This window comes from Salmo trutta, chromosome 38, assembly GCF_901001165.1.
Source record: "Salmo trutta chromosome 38, fSalTru1.1, whole genome shotgun sequence".
Lineage (NCBI taxonomy): Eukaryota > Metazoa > Chordata > Actinopteri > Salmoniformes > Salmonidae > Salmo > Salmo trutta.
This window is the reverse complement of record NC_042994.1, coordinates 4,839,352-4,858,496: the sequence shown is the minus strand read 5'-3', so window position 1 is coordinate 4,858,496 and position 19,145 is coordinate 4,839,352. Positions and strand designations below refer to the sequence as shown.

General features: G+C 48.0%; 1 long non-coding RNA gene across 1 annotated transcript; it reads left to right on the top strand.

Moving 5' to 3' along the window:
- Positions 1-310: 310 nt before the first annotated feature.
- Positions 311-567, top strand: LOC115178318 (uncharacterized). Its single transcript, XR_003872598.1, has 2 exons — positions 311-346; positions 407-567. It is a non-coding gene; the product is annotated as an uncharacterized LOC115178318 (long non-coding RNA).
- Positions 568-19,145: the final 18,578 nt, after the last annotated feature.

Here is a 19,145-nt window from a genome sequence, read left to right as displayed (position 1 = left end):
ACCTAGCATAAAACCCCAAACAGCAAGCAATGCAGGTGTAGAAGCACGGTGGCTAGGAAAAACTCCCTAGAAAGGCCAAAACCTAGGAAGAAACCTAGAGAGGAACCAGGCTATGAGGGGTGGCCAGTCCTCTTCTGGCTGTGCCGGGTGGAGATTATAACAGCACATGGCCTAGATGTTCAAATGTTCATAAATGACCAGCATTGTCAAATAATAATAATCATAGTAGTTGTCGAGGGTGCAACAAGTCAGTAACACAAGAGTAAGTGTCAGTTGGCTTTTTCATAGCCGATCTTTGAAAGTATCTCTACTGCTCCTGCTGTCTCTAGAGAGTTGAAAACAGCAGGTCTGGGACAGTAGCACGTCCGGTGAACAGGTCAGGGTTCCAGCAGGTCTGGGACAACAGGTCTGGGACAGGTAGCACGTCCGGTGAACAGGTCAGGGTTCCATACCTGCAGGCAGAACTGTTGGAACTAGAGCAGCAGCACGGCCAGGTGAACTGGGGACAGCAAGGAGTCATCAAGCCAGGTAGTCCTGAGGCATGGTCCTAGGGCTCAGGTCCTCCGAGAGAGAGAAAGAAAAAAAGAGAAAGAGAGAATTAGAGAGAGCATATCTAAATTCACACAGGACACCGGAAAAGACAAGAGAAATACTCCAGATGTGACAGACTGACCCTAGCCCCCCGACACATAAACTACTGCAGCATAAATACTGGAGGCTGAGACAGGAGGGGTCAGGAGACACTGTGGCCCCATACGATGATACCCCCGGACAGGGCCAAACAGGTAGGATATAACCCCACCCACTTTGCCAAAGCACAGCCTCCACACCACTAGAGGGATATCTCCAACCACCAACATACCATCCCGGGACAAGGCCGAGTATAGCCCACAAAGATCTCTGCCACGGCACAGCCCAAGGGGGGGCGCCAACCCAGACAGGAAGACCACATCAGTGACTCAACCCACTCAAGTGACGCACCCCTCCCAGGGACGGCATGGAAGAACACCAGTAAGCCAGTGACTCAGCCCCCGTAATAGGGGAAGAGGCAGAGAATCCCAGTGGAAAGAGGGGAAACCGGCCAGGCAGAGACAGCAAGGGCGGTTCGTTGCTCCAGCCTTTCCGTTCACCTTCACACCCCTGGGCCAGACTACACTTAATCATAGGACCTACTGAAGAGATGTGTCTTCAGTAAAGACTTAAAGGTTGAGACTGAGTCTGCGTCTCTCACATAGGCAGACCATTCCATAAAAATGGAGCTCTATAGGAGAAAGCCCTGCCTCCAGCTGTTTGCTTAGAAATTCTAGGAACAATTAGGAGGCCCGCGTCTTGTGACCGTAGCGTACGTGTAGGTATGTACGGCAGGACCAAATCGGAAAGATAGGTAGGAGCAAGCCCATGTAATGCTTTGTAGGTTAGCAGTAAAACCTTGAAATCAGCCCTTGCCTTAACAGGAAGCCAGTGTAGGGAGGCTAGCACTGGAGTAATAGATACACTTTTTTGGTTCTAGTCAGGATTCTAGCAGCCGTATTTAGCACTAACTGAAGTTTATTTAGTGCTTTATCTGGGTAGCTGGAAAGTAGAGCATTGCAGTAGTCCAACCTAGAAGTAACAAAGGCATGGATTAATTTTTCTGCGTCATTTTTGGACAGAAAGTTTCTGATTTTTGCAATGTTACGTAGATGGAAAAAAGCTGTCCTTGAAACAGTCTTGATATGTTCTTCAAAAGAGAGATCAGAGTCCAGAGTAACGCCGAGGTCCTTCACAGTTTTATTTGAGACGACTGTACAACCATCCAGATTAACTGTCAGATTCAACAGAAGATCTATTTGTTTCTTGGGACCTAGAACAAGCATCTCTGTTTTGTCCGAGTTTAAGAGTAGAAAGTTTGCAGCCATCCACTTCCTTATGTCTGAGACACAGGCTTCTAGCGAGGGCAATTTTGGGGCTACACCATTTTTCTGTCACGTCCTGACCAGTATAAGGGTTATTTGTTATTGTAGTTTGGTCAGGACGTGGCAGAGGGTATTTTGTTTGTGGTTCGGGGTGGTGTTTTATGTAGTAGGGTGTTTGATTTATTATTTCCGGGTTTTTGGGGTTATGTTCTAGGTTTGTATTTCTATGTGGTCTCTAGTCTTTTGTATTTCTTTGTCTAGTTTATTGGGGTTGGACTCTCAATTGGGGGCAGGCGTTTTCTAGTTGCCTCTGATTGAGAGTCCTATATATGGGTATGTGTTTGTGGGAGATTGTCTAATGTTTTGCGTGTCTATGCCTGACAAGACTGTATTTTCGTCGTTCATCATTGTTTTTATTTTTGTATACGTGTTTGTTTGGTTTTCCTTCTTTCGCCTATTAAAAGAAGATGAGTATACAACCCGCTGCGCCTTGGTCCTCCTTTCCAGACGACAACCGTTACAGTTTCATTGAAATGTACAGCTGTGTGTCATCCGCATAGCAGTGAAATTTAACATTATGTTTTCGAATGACATCCCCAAGAGGTAAAATATATAGTGAAAACAATAGTGGTCCTAAAACGGAACCTTGAGGAACACCGAAATTTACAGTTGATTTGTCAGAGGAGAAACCATTCACAGAGACAAACTGATATCTTTCCGACAGATAAGACCTAAACCAGGCCCGAACTTGTCCATGTAGACCAATTTGGGTTTCCAATCTCTCCAAAAGAATGTGGTGATCGATGGTATCAAAAGCAGCACTAAGATCTAGGAGCACGAGGACAGACGCAGAACCTCGGTCTGACGTCATTAAAAGGTAATTTACCACCTTCACAAGTGCAGTCTCAGTGCTATGATGGGGTCTAAAACCAGACTGAAGCATTTTGTGTACATTGTTTGTCTTCAGGAAGGCAGTGAGTTGCTGCGCAACAGCTTTTTCAAAAAATTTTGAGAGGAATGGAAGATTCAATATAGGCCGATAGTTTTTTATAATTTCTGGGTCAAGATTTGGCTTTTTCAAGAGAGGCTTTATTACTGCCACTTTTAGTGAGTTTGGTACACATCCGGTGGATAGAGAGCCGTTTATTATGTTCAACATAGGAGGGCCAAGCACAGAAAGCAGCTCTTTCAGAAGTTTAGTTGGAATAGGGTACCGTATGCAGCTTGAAGGTTTAGAGGCCATGATTATTTTCATCATTGTGTCAAGAGATATAGTACTAAAACACTTTAGTATCTCCCTTGATCCTAGGTCCTGGCAGGGTTGTGCAGACTCAGGACAACGGAGCTTTGGAGGAATACGCAGATTTAAAGAGGAGTCCGTAATTTGCTTTCTAATGATCATGATCTTTTCCTCAAAGAAGTTCATGAATTCATCACTGCTGAAGTGAGAGCCATCCTCTCTTGGGGAATGCTGCTTTTTAGTTAACTTTGCGACAGTATCAAAAAGACATTTCGGATTGTTCTTATTTTCCTCAATTAAGTTGGAAAAATAGGATGATCGAGCAGCAGTGAGGGCTCTTCGATACTGCACGGTACTGTCTTTCCAAGCTAGTCGAAAGATTTCCAGTTTGGTGTGGCGCCATTTCCGTTCCAATTTTCTGGAAGCTTGCTTCAGAGCTCGTGTATTTTCTGTATACCAGGGAGCTAGTTTCTTATGACAAATGTTTTTAGTTTTTAGGGGTGCAACTGCATCTAGGGTATTGCGCAAGGTTAAATTGAGTTCCTCGGTTAGGTGGTTTGATTTTTGTCCTCTGACGTCCTTGGGTAGGCAGAGGGAGTCTGGAAGGGCATCAAGGAATCTTTGGGTTGTCTGAGAATTCATAGCTGACTTTTAATGCTTCTTGGTTGGGGTCTGAGCAGATTATTTGTTGCGATTGCGAACGTAATAAAATGGTGGTCCGATAGTCCAGGATTATGAGGAAAAACATTTAGATCCACAACATTTATTCCATGGGACAAAACTAGGTCCAGAGTATGACTGTGGAAGTGAGTAGGTCCAGAGACATGTTGGACAAAACCCACTGAGTCGATGATGGCTCCGAAAGCCTTTTGGAGTGGGTCTGTGGACTTTTCCATGTGAATATTAAAGTCACCAAAAATTAGAATATTATCTGCGATGACTACAAGGTCCGATAGGAATTCAAGGAACTCAGTGAGGAACGCTGCATATGGCCCAGGACGCCTGTAAACAGTAGCTATAAAAAGTGATTGAGTAGGCTGCATAGATTTCATGACTAGAAGCTCAAAAGACGAAAACGTCGTTGTTGTTTTTTTTTGGGTAAATTTAAATTTGCTATCATAAATGTTAGCAACACCTCCGCCTTTGCGGGATGCGCGGGGGATATGGTCACTAGTGTAACCAGGGGGTGAGGCCTCATTTAACACAGTAAATTCATCAGGCTTAAGCCATGTTTCAGTCAGGCCAATCACATCGAGATTATGATCAGTGATTAGTTAATTGACTATAACTGAGGGATCTAACATTAAGTAGTCCTATTTTGAGATGTGAGGTATCACAATCTCTTTCAATAATGGCAGGGATGGAGGAGGTCTTTATACTAGTGAGATTGCTAAAGCGAACACCGCCATCTTTAATTTTGCCCAACCTAGATCGAGGCACAGACACGGTCTCAATGGGGATAGCTGAGCTGACTACACTTCCTGTGCTAGTGGCAGACTCCACTAAGCTGGCAGGCTGGCTAACAGCCTGCTGCCTGGCCTGCACCCTATTTCATTGTGGAGCTAGAGGAGTTAGAGCCCTGTCTATGTTCGTAGATAAGATGAGAGCACCCCTCCAGCTAGGAGGGAGTCCGTCACTCCTCAACAGGCCAGGCTTGGTCCTGTTTGTGGGTGAGTCCCAGAAAGAGGGCCAATTATCTACAAATTCTATCTTTTGGAAGGGGCAGAAAACAGTTTTCAACCAGCGATTGAGTTGTGAGACTCTGCTGTAGAGCTCATCACTCCCCCTAACTGGGAGGGGGCCAGAGACAATTAATCGATGCCGACACATCTTTCTAGCTGATTTACACGCTGAAGCTATGTTGCGCTTGGTGACCTCTGACTGTTTCATCCTAACATCGTTGGTGCCGACGTGGATAACAATATCTCTATACTCTCTACACTCGCCAGTTTTAGCTTTAGCCAGCTCCAGCAGCCTTCTCTCCTCCAGGTCCGTCTCCCTTCAGCAGCTTTCTCTCCTCCAGGTCCTTCTCCCTTCAGCAGCCTTCTCTCCTCCAGGTCCTTCTCCCTTCAGCAGCCTTCTCTACCCCAGGTCCGTCTCCCTTCAGCAGCCTTCTCTCCTCCAGGTCCTTCTCCCTTCAGCAGCCTTCTTTCCTCCAGGTCCATCTCCCTTAAGCAGCCTTCTCTCCTCCAGGTCCTTCTCCCTTCAGCAGCCTTCTTTCCCCCAGGTCCTTCTCCCTTAAGCAGCCTTCTTTCCCCCAGGTCCAACTCCCTTAAGCAGCCTTCTTTCCTCCAGGTCCATCTCCCTTAAGCAGCCTTCTTTCCTCCAGGTCCAACTCCCTTAAGCAGCCTTCTTTCCTCCAGATCCATCTCCCTTAAGCAGCCCCGCAGCAGACTAAAAACTATGGGTGACAGGGCTTTCAGTTGTGCGACTCCGCGGCTGTTGAACGCACTTCCAGACACTATTAGGGCTGCAGAGTCTCTTCCAGACACTATTAGGGCTGCAGAGTCTCCTCCAGACACTATTAGGGCTGCAGAGTCTCCTCCAGACACTATTAGGGCTGCAGAGTCTCTTCCAGACACTATTAGGCCTGCAGAGTCTCCTCCAGACACGATTAGGCCTGCAGAGTCTCTTCCAGACACTATTAGGCCTGCAGAGTCTCTTCCAGACACTATTAGGCCTGCAGAGTCTCTTCCAGACACTATTAGGCCTGCAGAGTCTCCTCCAGACACTATTAGGGCTGCAGAGTCTCCTCCAGACACTATTAGGGCTGCAGAGTCTCTTCCAGACACTATTAGGCCTGCAGAGTCTCTTCCAGACACTATTAGGGCTGCAGAGTCTCCTCCAGACACTATTAGGGCTGCAGAGTCTCTTCCAGACACTATTAGGGCTGCAGAGTCTCTTCCAGACACTATTAGGCCTGCAGAGTCTCCTCCAGACACGATTAGGCCTGCAGAGTCTCTTCCAGACACTATTAGGCCTGCAGAGTCTCTTCCAGACACTATTAGGCCTGCAGAGTCTCCTCTAGACACGATTAGGCCTGCAGAGTCTCCTCCAGACACTATTAGGGCTGCAGAGTATCCTCCAGACACTATTAGGGCTGCAGAGTCTCTTCCAGACACTATTAGGCCTGCAGAGTCTCCTCCAGACACTATTAGGGCTGCAGTCTCCTCCAGACACTATTAGGGCTGCAGAGCCTCCTCCAGACACTATTAGGGCTGCAGAGTCTCCTCCAGACACTATTAGGGCTGCAGAGTCTCTTCCAGACACTATTATGGCTGCAGAGTCTCCTCCAGACACTATTAGGCCTGCAGAGTCTCCTCCAGACACTATTAGGCCTGCAGAGTCTCCTCCAGACACTATTAGGGCTGCAGAGTCTCTTCCAGACACTATTAGGGCTGCAGAGTCTCTTCCAGACACTATTAGGCCTGCAGAGTCTCTTCCAGACACTATTAGGGCTGCAGAGTCTCTTCCAGACACTATTAGGGCTGCAGAGTCTCCTCCAGACATGATTAGGGCTGCAGAGTCTCCTCCAGACACGATTAGGGCTGCAGAGTCTCCTCCAGACACTATTAGGGCTGCAGAGTCTCTTCCAGACACTATTAGGGCTGCAGAGTCTCCTCCAGACACTATTAGGGCTGCAGAGTCTCTTCCAGACACTATTATGGCTGCAGAGTCTCCTCCAGACACTATTAGGCCTGCAGAGTCTCCTCCAGACACTATTAGGCCTGCAGAGTCTCCTCCAGACACTATTAGGCCTGCAGAGTCTCCTCCAGACACTATTAGGGCTGCAGAGTCTCCTCCAGACACTATTAGGGCTGCAGAGTCTCTTCCAGACACTATTAGGCCTGCAGAGTCTCCTCTAGACACTATTAGGCCTGCAGAGTCTCCTCCAGACACTATTAGGGCTGCAGAGTCTCTTCCAGACACTATTAGGGCTGCAGAGTCTCCTCCAGACACTATTAGGGCTGCAGAGTCTCCTCTAGACACTATTAGGCATGCAGAGTCTCCTCCAGACACTATTAGGGCTGCAGAGTCTCTTCCAGACACTATTAGGGCTGCAGAGTCTCCTCCAGACACTATTAGGGCTGCAGAGTCTCTTCCAGACACTATTATGGCTGCAGAGTCTCCTCCAGACACTATTAGGCCTGCAGAGTCTCCCCCAGACACTATTAGGCCTGCAGAGTCTCCTCCAGACACTATTAGGCCTGCAGAGTCTCCTCCAGACACTATTAGGGCTGCAGAGTCTCCTCCAGACACTATTAGGGCTGCAGAGTCTCTTCCAGACACTATTAGGCCTGCAGAGTCTCCTCTAGACACTATTAGGCCTGCAGAGTCTCCTCCAGACACTATTAGGGCTGCAGAGTCTCTTCCAGACACTATTAGGGCTGCAGAGTCTCCTCCAGACACTATTAGGGCTGCAGAGTCTCCTCTAGACACTATTAGGCATGCAGAGTCTCCTCCAGACACTATTAGGGCTGCAGAGTCTCCTCCAGACACTATTAGGCCTGCAGAGTCTCTTCCAGACACTATTAGGGCTGCAGAGTCTCCTCCAGACACTATTAGGGCTGCAGAGTCTCTTCCAGACACTATTAGGGCTGCAGAGTCTCCTCCAGACACTATTAGGCCTGCAGAGTCTCCTCCAGACACTATTAGGGCTGCAGAGTCTCCTCCAGACACTATTAGGGCTGCAGAGTCTGATCCAGACACTATTAGGGCTGCAGAGTCTCCTCCAGACACTATTAGGCCTGCAGAGTCTCCTCCAGACACTATTAGGCCTGCAGAGTCTCCTCCAGACACTATTAGGGCTGCAGAGTCTCTTCCAGACACTATTAGGGCTGCAGAGTCTCTTCCAGACACTATTAGGGCTGCAGAGTCTCCTCCAGACACTATTAGGCCTGCAGAGTCTCCTCCAGACACTATTAGGGCTGCAGAGTCTCCTCCAGACACTATTAGGGCTGCAGAGTCTGATCCAGACACTATTAGGGCTGCAGAGTCTCCTCCAGACACTATTAGGCCTGCAGAGTCTCCTCCAGACACTATTAGGCCTGCAGAGTCTCCTCCAGACACTATTAGGGCTGCAGAGTCTCTTCCAGACACTATTAGGGCTGCAGAGTCTCTTCCAGACACTATTAGGCCTGCAGAGTCTCTTCCAGACACTATTAGGGCTGCAGAGTCTCTTCCAGACACTATTAGGGCTGCAGAGTCTCCTCCAGACACGATTAGGGCTGCAGAGTCTCCTCCAGACACGATTAGGGCTGCAGAGTCTCCTCCAGACACTATTAGGCCTGCAGAGTCTCCTCTAGACACTATTAGGCCTGCAGAGTCTCCTCCAGACACTATTAGGGCTGCAGAGTCTCTTCCAGACACTATTAGGGCTGCAGAGTCTCCTCCAGACACTATTAGGGCTGCAGAGTCTCCTCTAGACACTATTAGGCATGCAGAGTCTCCTCCAGACACTATTAGGGCTGCAGAGTCTCTTCCAGACACTATTAGGGCTGCAGAGTCTCCTCCAGACACTATTAGGGCTGCAGAGTCTCTTCCAGACACTATTATGGCTGCAGAGTCTCCTCCAGACACTATTAGGCCTGCAGAGTCTCCCCCAGACACTATTAGGCCTGCAGAGTCTCCTCCAGACACTATTAGGCCTGCAGAGTCTCCTCCAGACACTATTAGGGCTGCAGAGTCTCCTCCAGACACTATTAGGGCTGCAGAGTCTCTTCCAGACACTATTAGGCCTGCAGAGTCTCCTCTAGACACTATTAGGCCTGCAGAGTCTCCTCCAGACACTATTAGGGCTGCAGAGTCTCTTCCAGACACTATTAGGGCTGCAGAGTCTCCTCCAGACACTATTAGGGCTGCAGAGTCTCCTCTAGACACTATTAGGCATGCAGAGTCTCCTCCAGACACTATTAGGGCTGCAGAGTCTCCTCCAGACACTATTAGGCCTGCAGAGTCTCTTCCAGACACTATTAGGGCTGCAGAGTCTCCTCCAGACACTATTAGGGCTGCAGAGTCTCTTCCAGACACTATTAGGGCTGCAGAGTCTCCTCCAGACACTATTAGGCCTGCAGAGTCTCCTCCAGACACTATTAGGGCTGCAGAGTCTCCTCCAGACACTATTAGGGCTGCAGAGTCTGATCCAGACACTATTAGGGCTGCAGAGTCTCCTCCAGACACTATTAGGCCTGCAGAGTCTCTTCCAGACACAATTAGGGCTGCAGAGTCTCTTCCAGACACTATTAGGGCTGCAGAGTCTCCTCCAGACACTATTAGGGCTGCAGAGTCTCCTCCAGACACTATTAGGCCTGCAGAGTCTCCTCCAGACACTATTAGGGCTGCAGAGTCTCCTCCAGACACTATTAGGGCTGCAGAGTCTCCTCCAGACACTATTAGGGCTGCAGAGTCTCCTCCAGACACTATTAGGGCTGCAGAGTCTCTTCCAGACACTTTTAGGGCTGCAGAGTCTCCTCCAGACACTATTAGGGCTGCAGAGTCTCTTCCAGACACTATTAGGGCTGCAGAGTCTCCTCCAGACACTATTAGGGCTGCAGAGTCTGATCCAGACACTATTAGGGCTGCAGAGTCTCCTCCAGACACTATTAGGCCTGCAGAGTCTCCTCCAGACACTATTAGGCCTGCAGAGTCTCCTCCAGACACTATTAGGGCTGCAGAGTCTCTTCCAGACACTATTAGGGCTGCAGAGTCTCTTCCAGACACTATTAGGCCTGCAGAGTCTCTTCCAGACACTATTAGGGCTGCAGAGTCTCTTCCAGACACTATTAGGGCTGCAGAGTCTCCTCCAGACACGATTAGGGCTGCAGAGTCTCCTCCAGACACGATTAGGGCTGCAGAGTCTCCTCCAGACACTATTAGGCCTGCAGAGTCTCCTCTAGACACTATTAGGCCTGCAGAGTCTCCTCCAGACACTATTAGGGCTGCAGAGTCTCTTCCAGACACTATTAGGGCTGCAGAGTCTCCTCCAGACACTATTAGGGCTGCAGAGTCTCCTCTAGACACTATTAGGCATGCAGAGTCTCCTCCAGACACTATTAGGGCTGCAGAGTCTCTTCCAGACACTATTAGGGCTGCAGAGTCTCCTCCAGACACTATTAGGGCTGCAGAGTCTCTTCCAGACACTATTATGGCTGCAGAGTCTCCTCCAGACACTATTAGGCCTGCAGAGTCTCCCCCAGACACTATTAGGCCTGCAGAGTCTCCTCCAGACACTATTAGGCCTGCAGAGTCTCCTCCAGACACTATTAGGGCTGCAGAGTCTCCTCCAGACACTATTAGGGCTGCAGAGTCTCTTCCAGACACTATTAGGCCTGCAGAGTCTCCTCTAGACACTATTAGGCCTGCAGAGTCTCCTCCAGACACTATTAGGGCTGCAGAGTCTCTTCCAGACACTATTAGGGCTGCAGAGTCTCCTCCAGACACTATTAGGGCTGCAGAGTCTCCTCTAGACACTATTAGGCATGCAGAGTCTCCTCCAGACACTATTAGGGCTGCAGAGTCTCCTCCAGACACTATTAGGCCTGCAGAGTCTCTTCCAGACACTATTAGGGCTGCAGAGTCTCCTCCAGACACTATTAGGGCTGCAGAGTCTCTTCCAGACACTATTAGGGCTGCAGAGTCTCCTCCAGACACTATTAGGCCTGCAGAGTCTCCTCCAGACACTATTAGGGCTGCAGAGTCTCCTCCAGACACTATTAGGGCTGCAGAGTCTGATCCAGACACTATTAGGGCTGCAGAGTCTCCTCCAGACACTATTAGGCCTGCAGAGTCTCTTCCAGACACAATTAGGGCTGCAGAGTCTCTTCCAGACACTATTAGGGCTGCAGAGTCTCCTCCAGACACTATTAGGGCTGCAGAGTCTCCTCCAGACACTATTAGGCCTGCAGAGTCTCCTCCAGACACTATTAGGGCTGCAGAGTCTCCTCCAGACACTATTAGGGCTGCAGAGTCTCCTCCAGACACTATTAGGGCTGCAGAGTCTCCTCCAGACACTATTAGGGCTGCAGAGTCTCTTCCAGACACTTTTAGGGCTGCAGAGTCTCCTCCAGACACTATTAGGGCTGCAGAGTCTCTTCCAGACACTATTAGGGCTGCAGAGTCTCCTCCAGACACTATTAGGGGCTGCAGAGTCTCCTCCAGACACTAGTAGGGCTGCAGAGTCTCCTCCAGACACTATTAGGGCTGCAGAGTCTCCTCCAGACACTATTAGGGCTGCAGAGTCTCCTCCAGACACTATTAGGGCTGCAGAGTCTCCTCCAGACACTATTAGGGCTGCAGAGTCTCCTCCAGACACTATTAGGGCTGCAGAGTCCTCCTCCAGACACTATTAGGGCTGCAGAGTCTCCTCCAGACACTATTAGGGCTGCAGAGTCTCCTCCAGACACTATTAGGGCTGCAGAGTCTCCTCCAGACACTATTAGGCCTGCAGAGTCTCCTCCAGACACTATTAGGGCTGCAGAGTCTCCTCCAGACACTATTAGGGCTGCAGAGTCTCCTCCAGACACTATTAGGGCTGCAGAGTCTCCTCCAGACACTATTAGGGCTGCAGAGTCTCTTCCAGACACTATTAGGGCTGCAGAGTCTCCTCCAGACACTATTAGGGCTGCAGAGTCTCCTCCAGACACAATTAGGGCTGCAGAGTCTCCTCCAGACACTATTAGGGCTGCAGAGTCTCCTCCAGACACTATTAGGGCTGCAGAGTCTCTTCCAGACACTATTATGGCTGCAGAGTCTCCTCCAGACACTATTATGCCTGCAGAGTCTCCCCCAGACACTATTAGGCCTGCAGAGTCTCCTCCAGACACTATTAGGCCTGCAGAGTCTCCTCCAGACACTATTAGGGCTGCAGAGTCTCCTCCAGACACTATTAGGGCTGCAGAGTCTCTTCCAGACACTATTAGGCCTGCAGAGTCTCCTCTAGACACTATTAGGCCTGCAGAGTCTCCTCCAGACACTATTAGGGCTGCAGAGTCTCTTCCAGACACTATTAGGGCTGCAGAGTCTCCTCTAGACACGATTAGGCATGCAGAGTCTCCTCCAGACACTATTAGGGCTGCAGAGTCTCCTCCAGACACTATTAGGCCTGCAGAGTCTCTTCCAGACACTATTAGGGCTGCAGAGTCTCCTCCAGACACGATTAGGGCTGCAGAGTCTCTTCCAGACTCTATTAGGGCTGCAGAGTCTCCTCCAGACACTATTAGGCCTGCAGAGTCTCCTCCAGACACTATTAGGGCTGCAGAGTCTCCTCCAGACACTATTAGGGCTGCAGAGTCTCCTCCAGACACTATTAGGCCTGCAGAGTCTCCTCCAGACACTATTAGGGCTGCAGAGTCTCTTCCAGACACTATTAGGCCTGCAGAGTCTCTTCCAGACACTATTAGGGCTGCAGAGTCTCTTCCAGACACTATTAGGGCTGCAGAGTCTCCTCCAGACACTATTAGGCCTGCAGAGTCTCCTCCAGACACTATTAGGGCTGCAGAGTCTCCTCCAGACACTATTAGGGCTGCAGAGTCTCCTCCAGACACTATTAGGCCTGCAGAGTCTCCTCCAGACACTATTAGGGCTGCAGAGTCTCTTCCAGACACTATTAGGGCTGCAGAGTCTCTTCCAGACACTATTAGGGCTGCAGAGTCTCCTCCAGACACTATTAGGGCTGCAGAGTCTCCTCCAGACACTATTAGGGCTGCAGAGTCTCCTCCAGACACTATTAGGGCTGCAGAGTCTCTTCCAGACACTATTAGGGCTGCAGAGTCTCCTCCAGACACTATTAGGGCTGCAGAGTCTCCTCCAGACACTATTAGGGCTGCAGAGTCTCCTCCAGACACTATTAGGGCTGCAGAGTCTCTTCCAGACACTATTAGGCCTGCAGAGTCTCTTCCAGACACTATTAGGCCTGCAGAGTCTCTTCCAGACACTATTAGGGCTGCAGAGTCTCCTCCAGACACTATTAGGCCTGCAGAGTCTCCTCCAGACACTATTAGGGCTGCAGAGTCTCCTCCAGACACTATTAGGGCTGCAGAGTCTCCTCCAGACACTATTAGGCCTGCAGAGTCTCCTCCAGACACTATTAGGCCTGCAGAGTCTCCTCCAGACACTATTAGGGCTGCAGAGTCTCCTCCAGACACAATTAGGGCTGCAGAGTCTCCTCCAGACACTATTAGGCCTGCAGAGTCTCCTCCAGACACTATTAGGGCTGCAGAGTCTCTTCCAGACACTATTAGGGCTGCAGAGTCTCTTCCAGACACTATTAGGGCTGCAGAGTCTCCTCCAGACACTATTAGGGCTGCAGAGTCTCTTCCAGACACTATTAGGGCTGCAGAGTCTCCTCCAGACACTATTAGGGCTGCAGAGTCTCCTCCAGACACTATTAGGGCTGCAGAGTCTCCTCCAGACACTATTAGGGCTGCAGAGTCTCCTCTAGACACTATTAGGGCTGCAGTGTCTCTTCCAGACACTATTAGGGCTGCAGAGTCTCCTCCAGACACTATTAGGGCTGCAGAGTCTCCTCCAGACACAATTAGGGCTGCAGAGTCTCCTCCAGACACGATTAGGCCTGCAGAGTCTCTTCCAGACACTATTAGGGCTGCAGAGTCTCCTCCAGACACTATTAGGGCTGCAGAGTCTCCTCCAGACACTATTAGGGCTGCAGAGTCTCCTCCAGACACTATTAGGGCTGCAGAGTCTCTTCCAGACACTATTAGGGCTGCAGAGTCTCCTCTAGACACTATTAGGGCTGCAGAGTCTCTTCCAGACACTATTATGGCTGCAGAGTCTCCTCCAGACACTATTAGTGCTGCAGAGTCTCTGGCCTCCATTAAGACACAGCTCAAGCTCAAGACCATGCTGTTCAGAAATGCTTTCAAGGACCTCTGTTAATTCTGTTCTCATTTTTTCCAGATCTGAATTGGTAGGCATGTTTATAGCTACAGACACCTGTACCAGTAAGGCTAAGCTAAGAGCAGTGGAACGATTCATTTTATTTTATTAAGCAGTAGAGACGTATCAAATTCGCAAGTTCACATTATTAGGGTTAGATTTTAAAAAAAGGTACAGTCGAGGGTATTCTCTCAAAAGCTCTAGAATAACTGTGGTAGAGTGAAAAGGCTCTTACCAGCAGAACAATTCAACTCCACAGTAGGAGGACATGAATGTGGCCTACAGTATAGTCACACTTCACCTATTCAGTTGGTAGATAAGTGTGTGTGTGTGTGTGTGTGTGTGTGTGTGTGTGTGTGTGTGTGTGTGTGTGTGTGTGTGTGTGTAGAGATTGCTCAGGAGATATGTGAAATGTCACTGTCACTGTTAACAATGACTGGTGGTTAAGTAATAGGGGTTGGTGTTGAGAGGTCAAACGATGAAGGAAAGACACACACACACACACACACACACACACATTAGTCATACTTCGCTGTTGCCTATGGGTTGAAACTCTGTAGGTCAGTGATCACGTGAAACGACAAATATGTCAGTGTGTCAACCTAAAGATTAGCCTTAATGAGATATTCAATTGGTAGATACGTGTGTGTGTGTGTGTGTGTGTGTGTGTGTGTGTAGTGTGTGTGACCCACAAGACAATTGGTTCAAACAACAGGGGTAGAGGTGCTTCCCAAAATAGTGTACTGTATATGCTGTATGATACAGTATGAACTACAGTCTTGGCCGGGATTCAATCCCATTGTGCTTTTAGGCAATGTGGGTATTAAAGGTAATGTTAATGTATTCATGAAAATGGGAAATGATCTTTTAATGTCAAGTGCTCTATAACACTTACTCTTTAAAAATACCAGGCTATTTATGTTCCGGTGACAAAATAAGGGTTGATTTTCAGGCTGTTGTCCTCCCCTCCCTTGTAGTGATGCCTCAGAACCCAGGTCAGGGCTAAACTTGTTGTTTACAGGGATGGGTTGACTCTATATCAGTATATCCTGTCATGCGCTCTACCACTAATGGTGAATCATTTCTTTCTCTCTCTCTCTGTCTCTCTCTCTCTGTCTCTCTCTCTCTCTCTCTCCCGCAGCGCGCCGACGCCGGCCTCGAGGACACCCCGGAGGGCGAGGCGCAGGGCGATCCGGATGGAAGCTGTGGAACTCCTGGATTAGCGCTGGGTCCAATATGTCCTCCACCGGTACCCAGCACATCTCCTCCGGGCCGTACCCCTCCCATATATATATATATATATAGAGAGAGAGAGAGAGAGAGAGAGAGAGAGAGAGAGAGAGAGAGAGAGAGAGAGAGAGAGAGAGAGAGAGAGAGAGAGAGAGAGAGAGAGAGAGAGAGAGAGAGAGAGAGAGAGAGAGAGAGAGAGAGAGAGAGAGAGGAGAGAGAGAGAGAGAGAGAGAGAGAGAGAGAGAGAGAGAGAGAGAGAGAGAGAGAGAGAGAGAGAGAGAGAGAGAGAGAGAGAGAGAGAGAGAGAGAGAGAGAGAGAGAGAGAGAGAGAGAGAGAGAGAGAGAGAGAGAGAGAGAGAGAGAGAGAGAGAGAGAGAGAGAGAGAGAGAGAGAGAGAGAGAGAGAGAGAGAGAGAGAGAGAGAGGCCTTTGGCAAATAAAGCCTGCTATTCAATAAACTGTGTGGGTTTGACTCAACCTCTGAGTATGAATGACAGTCATCAGAGTCATATCCAGCTGTTGTTGTGACTAGTAAGGCTTTCCAGTTCACACCCACCATGTTCCCTCTTTCTGATATGACTGTGAGGACACACCCCTGCCATGCACACACACACATCACATGACTTGGCTAAATACAGGAAGGATGGTAGATGAGACAGAGAGAGAGACAAAGACAGAGACAGCGAGAGAGAGCAATTAGACCCAACCAAATCATGAGAAAGATAATTACTTGACACATTGGAAAGAATTAACAAAAAAACAGGCCCTAAACAGAGAGTACACAGTGGCAGAATACCTGACCACTGTGACTGGCCCAAACTTAAGGAGAGTTTTAAATATGTACAGATTCAGTGAGCATAGCCTTGCTATTGAGAAAGGCCGCCGTAGGCAGACCTGGCTCTTAAGAGAAGACATAAAATGAGGTGGAAACTGAGCTGCACTTCCTAACCTCCTGCTGTCAAGGTTGGCTCAAGGAAGCAGGAGAGGCAGAGTCAAGCGCAGGAGACAGAAAATCCGTGAATACACTTTTAATGAGCATCCACAACGTACGAACACAGTAGGGCAGGGCGCATAAAAACAAATGCTCCAAAAACCCCAGCTCAAACACTAAGCAGGGACGCAGCCCACAATAACCTCTGCGGCAAAAAAACACAGGCAGAGGGAAACACTCGTTCCTCAAACGACATAAGTCCTGACATAGAACAATCACGCACAAAACACAAACCTACCTAGCTAGACTAAATACCCCCCCCACTAACAACTAATACAAAACAGGTGCGTGCCTAACCTAGACCTAACCAACAGAAAGTGAAACAGAGGATCGGTGGCAGCTAGTAGGCCGGCGACGACGACCGCCGAGCACCGCCCGGGCGAGGAGGGGCGCCCCCTTCCATCGCTGTCGTGACACCTGCCAAATGTATGACCATATTAGAGACACATATTTCCCTCAGATTACACAGATCCACAAAGAATCCACAATTTCAATAAACTGCCATATCTACTCGGTGAAATACCGCAGTGTGCCCTCACAGCAGCAAGATTTGTGACCTGTTGCCACAAGAAAAGGGCAACCAGTGAAGAACAAACACCATTGTAATACAACCCATGCCAATAAAGCCCTTGAAATGAATTGAATTGAATTGAGAGAGCGAAAGAGAAAGAGAGCGAGGGAGAATGATAAAATGCACACACAACTGATCTTCACTCTGTTTCATAGATAATAAATAAAAGTGAAATAAACAATCAAAAATTTCAAAGGAATAGACACATATCAAATGTCCTATTATGGCTACGTACAGTGTTATAATGATGTACAAATAGTCTTTCTCTCTCTCACTACCTCTTATCTCTCTTCCATCTCCGCTCTCTCTCTCCCTCCCTACTCCCTCTACCGCTCCACTTATTTCATAGTCAATAACAACCCCAACCAATATCAATATCTCATATTTCATCCACCTCACCAATCCCTGGCAGGATAATAAGGCTGACTGCTGGATATTTATTTTGATACGTTTTCTCATATCGAGCTTGTAGGGAATTGCTTTTCCTCGTCACAAACACACAAGTCTGTTGATGTCAACGCTGCGTCTGTGTGTATGAGTCATGAGGTCATCAGTGGGATTACCCTCCCTGCAGGTCTCAATGGGGGATCCGTGTGTATTCATTATATCTGTGTGTGTGTGTGTGTGTGTGTGTGTGTGTGTGTGTGTGTGTGTGTGTGTGTGTGTGTGTGTGTGTGTGTTTGCTGCTGGAATGGTAAACAGTGAAGAAGATGAGTCTCAGAGAATGAGTCATAGGGAGAAAGAATTCAACTGGAGTGGAGAGAGAGAGAGAATCATGTGACATTTCACATATGGATCTCATCTTGTTATGACATTAATTAGCCGTCAGACCACGCATTCTAACATAGCTCATTAGAGACATATAATTTGAGATTAGAGATACAGTGAGGGAAAAAAGTATTTGATCCCCTGCTGATTTTGTACGTTTGCCCACTGACAAAGAAATGATCAGTCTATAATTTTAATGGTAGATTTATTTGAACAGTGAGAGACAGAATAACAACAACAAAAAATCCAGAAAAACACATGTCAAAAATGTTATAAATTGATTTGCATTTTAATGAGGCAAATAAGTATTTGACCCCCTCTCAATCAGAAAGATTTCTGGCTCCCAGGTGTCTTTTATACAGGTAACGAGCTGAGATTAGGAGCACACTCTTAAAGGGAGTGCTCCTAATCTCAGCTTGTTACCTGTAAAAAAAGACACCTGTCCACAGAAGCAATCAATCAATCAGATTCCAAACTCTCCACCATGGCCAAGACCAAAGAGATATAATAGCTACCTTTATTCCAATGAATTCAGAATTTTATTGGGCTATGGATATGCCTTGATTAAGTCAAAACCAATCAAACCATGTTTGAGAGGCAATGATCCAGGTGTTTATTTTATTGTGGATCAGTGTTTAATTGTTGATTACCTTGGTCTTGAGAATACAGGTGTGTTGTCTGTAACTAAAAGTTGGTCCTTGACATTTTCCAGTTCTGCTCAGATAATCAATGAATCACCATCCAATTCAAATGTTGAAATCAAAAGATAATTGTCGTTTACAGAAGTAGCAAATGAATTGTGATGATGTAAACTAATTATGCAGTGTGCACAGAGATAGTGGGAGACTCAGAGCGTTTGGCTGTTAGGGAGAATATCAACTGGAATCTGTGGATGCAATCAGTTTGTGTAGGCAAACTCAGTTTACTTTGGGACAACAGTTTACCAACCTTGAAAAATGCATTTAAAGTCTATGGAGCAGTACTTTTTTCATCGAGACCAGCGATCAGTTTACTGGATGCAACGTAGTAGAGACAGTATTTTCAAGGCTTTTGCGCCATCTACTGGTATAAATAGGAATGTGCTTTCAAGTTAGAGTGGGTTTGTTGACATGCAGTGCATTCGGAAAGTATTCAGACCCCTTGACTTCTTCCACATTTTGTTACGTTACAATCGTATTCTAAAATGGATACAATTATTTGGGATGGGTGATAACAGGAGAACTTTAATATACACCCTGGTCTAAAGGCACAGGCGAGGCAGCACAAAGCACAACCACGGTAACATGAACCGGATTAAACAAAACACAAACCTAGGTTTGAAACAAACCAGTCTGTAGCGTAACACCCTACACAAAGAACAATTCCACACACAGACATGGGGGAAACAGAGGGTAATATACATTCAGTCTGATGAGGGAATGTGAACCAGGTGTGCGGGAAAACAAGATAAAACAAAGGGAAAATGAAAGGTGGAGCGGCGATGGCTGGAAGACCGGTGACGTCGACCGCCGAACGCCGCCCGAACAAGGAGAGGGACCGACTTCGGCGGAAGTCGTGA